The sequence below is a fragment of the Barbus barbus genome (genome assembly GCF_936440315.1).
Source record: "Barbus barbus genome assembly, chromosome: 12".
Lineage (NCBI taxonomy): Eukaryota > Metazoa > Chordata > Actinopteri > Cypriniformes > Cyprinidae > Barbus > Barbus barbus.
In genome coordinates, this window is record NC_136740.1 from 32,187,734 (window position 1) to 32,195,826 (window position 8,093).

Sequence of the window (8,093 nt, forward strand, 5' to 3'; positions counted from 1 at the left end):
CTTGTTCCATGAATATATTTAGTAAATTTATTACCGTAAATATATTAAAACTAAATTTTTGATTAGTTATATGCATTGCTATGAACTTCGTTTGGACAACTTTAAAAGTGATTTTCTCAATATTTATTATTATTTATAACATAAATGGATTGGTCAGATTCATTTCTCATCTTTTACAAAACGCAGCAGATGGGTTGATATTATAATTAATAAAAAGATACCTTTTAGGGTTACAGATAATATTAAGGATAAATTTGGAAGATATATTATTATTAAAGGAACTTTGAATGGAGAGGAAATCTCACTTTTAAATTTATATTGCTCCCAAAATTACTCAGAATTTCTTTCAAAAGCTTTTTTTGATTTTAACGAGAATGCGTCTGGATTGGCTATTATTGGAGGGGACTTTTAATGTTTATTAAATTCTTTATTGGACAGATTCCCCCCCCCAGGAATTCTATCGTCACCAAACTATCTAAAGCTCTTTCTGCACTTTGTAAGGAATTAGGTTATATGGATGTTTGGCGTACTCTCTATCCTTATCAGAAGAAATTTACTTGTCACTCTAGGATTGATTACTTTTTTGTTCCTAAGGCTCTGATGCAAACAATTTCTAACAGTTACATAGGAGATATTATTATTTCTGATCATGCTACAGTTGTACTAGATATCTGTGTGAAGGGGTTTATAAGACCAGCTAGACGTTGGAGATTTAATACTCTGTTGCTCAAAGATGATACATTTCTTTTAAGTGTAAGAAGATATTCTTTTCTATTAATTCAGTATCCATAGATAATCCCTCACTTCTCAGGGAGACCTGTAAAGCATACATCAGAGGCCTCTCTATTTCATATCTCACTTCAAAAAAAAGAAACAATTAGAAAAAGAAAAACACCTAGAGTCAGCATACTTCCTTACAAAAAATAAGTACCGTGTGGGTCTCTTTTAACTCAAATATCTCACTCAATTATTTTTTTCTCAAAGCAGAAGTAAATGTAAATGTAAATATCTGGCAGTGTGTGTATGTTTCTGTTTTGTATCGTGTTGAAATTTATAAAAAAAAACAAAAAGGGTTCTATCTACAAACCCTCATGAAAAAATACTATAGTAATTTATAGTAAATTCTAGTGTTTTTGAACCATAGTGTAATATACTGTATGTAGTATAGTATTTAAAACACTTTGTTAATGAATGCGACAGCATACTGTATAGTGAACTGATAAACTGTAATAAAGACTGTAGTATACTTTAGTTGTTACTACAGTAAACTGTAGTGTATTGTAGTATAATATACCCTATAGTTGTAGAAACCTTTGTACAGTATTGGGTAAAGTCATTTGTTTATATTACTATAGTTGTTAGAAATACCACAACAAATGGATTCTTTAATATAGTATGGTTCAAAAACACTATAGTATTTACTATAAATTACTATAGAATTTTTTCATGTGGGAATGTCTCAATATCTCAAAACTGCTCAGAATGCAGATAAAACCTTATAATGTCAAGGTGGCGATTTATCCAGAGCTGCAGAGGTTGCTGTTGACGTTGTGTTCACTCGTTGTTCATCTCTCCGCAGGCGTCTTCATCATCTGCTGGCTTCCTTTCTTCTTGACACACGTTCTGAAGGCTCACTGCGGCAGCTGCTGCATCTCTCCGTCGCTCTACAGCGCCGTCACGTGGCTGGGTTACCTCAACAGCGCCGTCAACCCCGTCATCTACACCACCTTCAACATCGAGTTCCGCAAGGCCTTCATTAAAATCCTGCACTGCTGACAGACGGCAGGGGATTTACTGAACAAAAGAAGCTCCAGACATTTGTCAAGATGACACGGTGACAAAGACAAGACGAGCTGTTTGAAAAGGTTTTGTTTGTGGAACTGATTGTCTGAAACCAGGTGTTACAGTACTGTGACATTAATGTGTTTTTACAGGAGTAGCTCGTCCAGAAATCAACATTTTGTCATCATTTGCTCCCCTCATGTCAAAACCCGTATTAATTTAGCTTTTTTTGTGAAATAAAATCATGATGTTTTCAAGCGAAAACGATCATAAATGTAGGGACATTCTGACTTACTTTCTTGGAATTCCTAAATGTTTAAATGTTGCAGTTCTGACTTTGTTTTCTGAGTTTACAAATTGGAATTCTGTTTATTTGTTTTCGCCACGCAATTCTGACTGTATATCTCACAATATGCTGCATTTGTTTCACAATTCTGATTCATATCTCGCAATTCTTTGTTTATGTCTCAATTCTGATTTATATCTCGCAATTCTGCGTTTATCTCTCAATTATGACTTTATATCTCGCAATTCTGAGTTTGTCTTGAAATTTTAATTCATATCTCACAATTCTGCGTTTGTCTCGCAATTCTGATTTATATCTCGCAATTCTGCGTTTATCTCTCAATTATGACTTTATATCTCGCAATTCTGAGTTTGTCTTGAAATTTTAATTCATATCTCACAATTCTGCGTTTGTCTCGCAATTCTGATTAATATCTCGCAATTCTGCGTTTTTCTTGCGTTTCTGATTTATTTTGAATACAGGTACAGGTTTGAACGACATGAGGCTGAATAAATGTTGGGCAGAATTATGATTTATGGATGAACTATGCTTTTAAATCAAGTTTTTATCCTCGGAGCAGGTCAATCGTGCTGGAAATGGACAATTTTCCTGTCATAAAATGTGCAATTTAAAGCTGCAGTTCACAGAGTAAAGCTCTCGTCTAGTGGATTTTAAATGATGCTAAGATAATCAGTTTGTCTTTAAACTCCAATAAGTTTTACCATCTTTGAATATTTAAACATGTTTTGGACTGAATAATTCAGTGGAATCTGTAGTGCTGATATAAGATATACTGATGCTCACCGACTCCAGAGGAAATAAACACTCCAAACACATTTTGCATCTCTAAGAAAGCGCAATCTAACATGACGTCATGCTGAAGCTCTGAATCTGTACTGTATGCTGTAAATAACATGATGGAAATGTACAGTATTGAGTCCACTCAGATTTTTGTCCGCTATAACATGACTCAACAACCTTCCAATTATTGATGCATCGTCTCTTAAAGGACTCATTTCTTGAAGAATTAAATCCATTTAGGCTCATTTTGGCCAAAAATAAGATATCTTAGAAGGCATCTACCTTTTGGAACAGGTTTTGCCTACATAGGCACTAGATTCAAGGTAGAAAATATGTCATGAAACACTAAATTATGACTGCATACATTTGTTTTAAGATATTATTGTATAAAAAATATTTATTTTACCTCAGCAACATTTCTCATTTCCATGTAGTTTAAGTTAATGTATTAAAATAACTAAAATTAATAAAAACTTTAAAGATTATAGTATTTTGATGATACTATATGATATATATATGAGTTGTATTTTAGTATCATTGAGATTTGTTTTTTTTTTAGTTTTTGTTAATATTTTGAATTGTTTTTATATTTTATGTTTTCATTTTAATTTATGTCAAAGTTTTAGGGGTTTTTTTTGTCAATTCTTCTTTTATCTGTGTACATATAATATATTTTTTAAAAATTAGTTTTTCAATTTTAGTTTGAGTTATTTTAGTACACCAAGTTTAACTAAATTAAAATGGGAAATGTTGCCATGGCAACTTCATGAAATAAAATTTTTAATTTAACATTTATTTCAAGTCATGAAAATGTTTTTTAATGCTTTTCATTTTAGTTTCAGTTTTTAGTTAACCCTAATAACTGTCTCAATGACACTAAAATAATACTGATATGTTACAGTATTATTTTAGTATCATTAAGGCACTATTATAATTTTTTTATATACATGATTTTATTTCAGTTTAGTTTATTGTTTTTGTACATCATGTTAAACTGAATGAAATTGAGAAATGCCTTGGCAACTAGCTGAAAGATTATTTTTTTTATGTTTTAATATTTTATTTTAACACTTATTTTATTTCAAGTAACCTATTTTTTAATGGTTTTAATTTGAGTTAACTGTATTAACTCTGATAATGACTGCTGTGATCTTTTAAAGCATCCTGAGGACTTTGAATCTCTGGTTTCTTATTTGTTTTCCTGTCCCTCGTCCTTTAGTGTAATCTGACGTCTTAACTGAGTTGCTTTAATCTTGTTTTCGATCTAACTGCTCCCATTAAAGATTGCAGGTCTCCTGTTGACTTCCAGCAGCTCACGGTTCGATCCTGTAATGCGATCGCAGGTAAAAACCCTCCTGGGGTGAAACAGGATTCACAGTTTAACCACACAAACACACATGCACTCATTATCCATGCAAGCTCACCTCATATCTGTCACGTTTTATCAAATGCATTAAAGCCTTTATATAATTATGCAAATCAGCCACTGGTTATCAATGCATCCGATGTGAAGTATTAATGATTTTTAACCGGCAGCGGTCATTAACCCTCATGCTGAGTCACTGGCTCCCTGTTTTGTGACCCGTCAATCGCAGTATATCTTATACTCTCAGTCGCTCAACTCTGACCCCGTCTAACAATAATCAGCATGCATTTTTCATCAGCCTATCCGTTACAGCTGAAAGGCTCTTCATAAACTCCCCGAGACTCCAGCTGAAGCTTTAGACTGAATGCAAACCCATGCAATGCTGTTTAAATAGATGAGGACAAAAGCAGGCGAAGTGAAACACAATGAAGCAGGCCGAGCATCGCAGCGGATTGAACTGATGGAGTATGCAGCGCACGGCGCCTCGGCTCTTCTTCTGTTGATGCTTATCTCAGGTTTTTGGACTTTCATTATTCAAGTGTCTTCTATTGTTGGAGGCGGAAGAGAAGAATGGCCTCATGTCTTTGAATGCATGAGTTGACACAAACGATGGCTTGTGCCCAGGTAAGAACAAGAGCCTTTTGATCTTTGTAACAATTCATCAAAACATCTTCGAGAAGCTGCCGCTGTGAGTTTGCATTCACTGAGAAGAAACTGTAGCACATGCACTATATAGAGGTGAAGTGTGTCATTAAATACTTTTTCATGTCTTGCTTAAAGGGACAGAAAATTAAAATTGTGTCATCATTTATTCACCCTCATGTCGTTCCAAACCTTTATGAGTTTCTTTCTTCTGTTGAACACAATAGAAGATAATCTGAAGAATTTTGGCACTCAAACAGTTGATGGTACCCATTGACATCCATGGCAGGGAAAAAAGACTGGAAGTCAATACCTTCAGCTGTTTGGTTGGCAATATTCTTCTTCTTCAAAAAATTGTGTTCAACAGAAGAAATGTATCCAATAGCAAAAGAAAAAAATCCATTATAGTGTTTCTGTGACTTTCCAAAAGAGAAACAAATATTGAGAGATATTGAGAAAATCTTGCAAAATTTACGATGATAATAAATGCATCTGCGAAAAGGGTCTCAACCAATGGTGTGAGTTTGGGTGGGACTATCTGTTTAACTGACCAATGACAGACTGGGGGAGTGTTCAGAGAACCTGTTTGAAAACAATCACTATTTTTGCAGTACTGTTTGGTAACACTTGAGGTGCTGAAATTCTGAAATATTACTTACTTATTTTAATTGTTTTTTAATGCATGTTGCATGTTTTGCAGCTTACTGAATTAAAATAAATAGTTTTTTATCGTCTTGGTAACAAAATTAGTTGCTTATAAAATGCACAAAAAAAATCAATAAAACAAAACTAAGTCAAGTGACCATCATGCAAAAAATTCTCCCAGTGCAAGATTGTATATTTGATATTTTGGTTAAGTTGATGTTTCAGTTTCTAATAACAGTATCTTACTAGTCCTTTGAACTAATTTAGTTGTGTCAGCTCGAAAATGTGAAAACAGTCTATAGAGCCTTTTCCATGATTGATGATAACTGACCTTTGACCTTACGTTTAGGGTTTCTATAACATCAGCCCGGCGAAGGATATCCGCGACCCTCTGCAGACCTTCCCATCATGCATCTGTCCGGCGCTCTTAAACACGGCTCTTCCTCTGCTTACGGCTCCAGTGATAACGGATACACCGCTCACCCTGATTCCTGGATCTGCATCAAAGAGCCCCGTTCCTCAGGCTCTGTGTGGAACAGGAAGTGCCTCGGTGCCGCTTCCTGTGACGCTGGTCTCTGCCGGCTGTGTGCAGCTGCTGGGCGTCTCTGAACTGGCCCCGTACTCGCTGTCAGTGCTGATGCCTCATCTGTTAAACCCTCCTGAGAGACACTCATCTGCCCTCACTGACCCTAAAACCACAGCCACAGATGAAGAGATCAGCATACAGGACTCCAAAAACCCCTCTACAGACGAGACGGGTGAGGGGAGAGATGGATGGATGGATGGATGGATGGATGGATGGATGGATCGATAGATGGATGGATGGATGGATAGATAGACAGACGGACGGACGGACGTATAAATAGATGGATGGACGACGGATAGATAAACGGACTGGTGCATGGAGGGATAGTTAAATGGATGGATGGATGGATCGATCGATCGATAGATGGATGGATGCATGAATGGATCGATGGATAGATGGATGGATGGATGGATGCATGGATGGGTAAATAGATGGATGGATGGATCGATTGATCGATAGATGGATGGATGCATGAATGGATCGATTGATCAATAGATGGATGGATGCATGGATGGATCGATAGATGGATGAATGGATCGATAGATGGATGGATGGATGGATGGATGGATGAATGGATCGATAGATAGATGGATGGATGCATAAATAGATGGATGGATGGATGGATCGATCGATAGATGGATGAATGGATCGATAGATGGATGGATGGATGGATGGATGGATGAATGGATCGATAGATAGATGGATGGATGCATAAATAGATGGATGGATGGATGGATCGATCGATAGATGGATGAATGGATCGATAGATGGATGGATGGATCGATAGATGGATGGATGGATGGATGCATAAATAGATGGATGGATAGATTATTCAAGTTTTAATTCCCAAACTCTTGTGTTTTCTCATCACAGATGTCTCTGGGATCAGACTCTGTTCATCATGTCCGTCACGTCTGGCGTTAATTACGACCCTCATCCCCACCTTCATCATCCTCACCCTCTGCATCGCTGTCACAGGTAACATCAGTTACACTCATAATCGACTGGAAACAGACGGATAACTCAGTGCTTTTGTTCTTTAGTGAAGTTCGTGTGTTTCCCAAACAAAGAGCGAGACATTGAGCCCCCTGCTGGCGGCTCACAGAACTGCACCGTCTCTCCAGCGCCCTTCTATTCTGTCAAATATCCAGCCAATGACACCATCAGCATTCCCTCAGGTATGTTATGCATACTTAAATATAAGATGGTGTCATATGCAATGTTCGCTCCATTTGTTTTTCTTACTGAGCAAAACTTTTCTCAATTGGACAGACATTTCTGTCACCTGAGCAAAAGCATTCTTTATACCAGACCTGTACAGCACACACACTAAAAAAGTGTGCAACTTTGAACTTTAATGTGCTATTTATATTTGATTTGACTCTCATATAACATAATATGAAGCTGAATAAATAATCTTTCCATTGATGTATGGTTTGTTATGATAGGACTATATTTGTCTGAGATACAACTATTAGAAAATCTGGAATCTGAGGGAGCAAAAAAATCTAAATATTGAGAAAATCTCCTTTAAAGTTGTTCAAATGAAGTTCTTAGCAATGCATATTACTAATCAAAAATGAAGTTTTGATATATTTACGGTAGGAAATTTACTAAATATCTTCATGGAACATGATCTTTACTTAATATCCTAATTATTTTTGGCAGTAAATGCATCTTAATTTAAGAATTTTTAGATATTTTGACTGGAAACAAGACAAAAATAGTAAGATAAGCCTTTTTTTCCAGTGTATTTCGCAACATGCTCTCTTCCTGTCCAAGTTAACTCGATTTACCTGGTCTTTGTTGCCCAGATTGCTCCGCAGCAATGAACGCTGGGTCACGTATTGTCGGCGGTACAGAGGCTGTGAAGGGTCAGTGGAGTTGGCAGACCAGTTTACACTATCGAGGCAAACACATGTGTGGAGGAGCCATCGTCAGCCCTCGCTGGGTCATCACTGCCGCCCACTGCTTCATACAGTGAG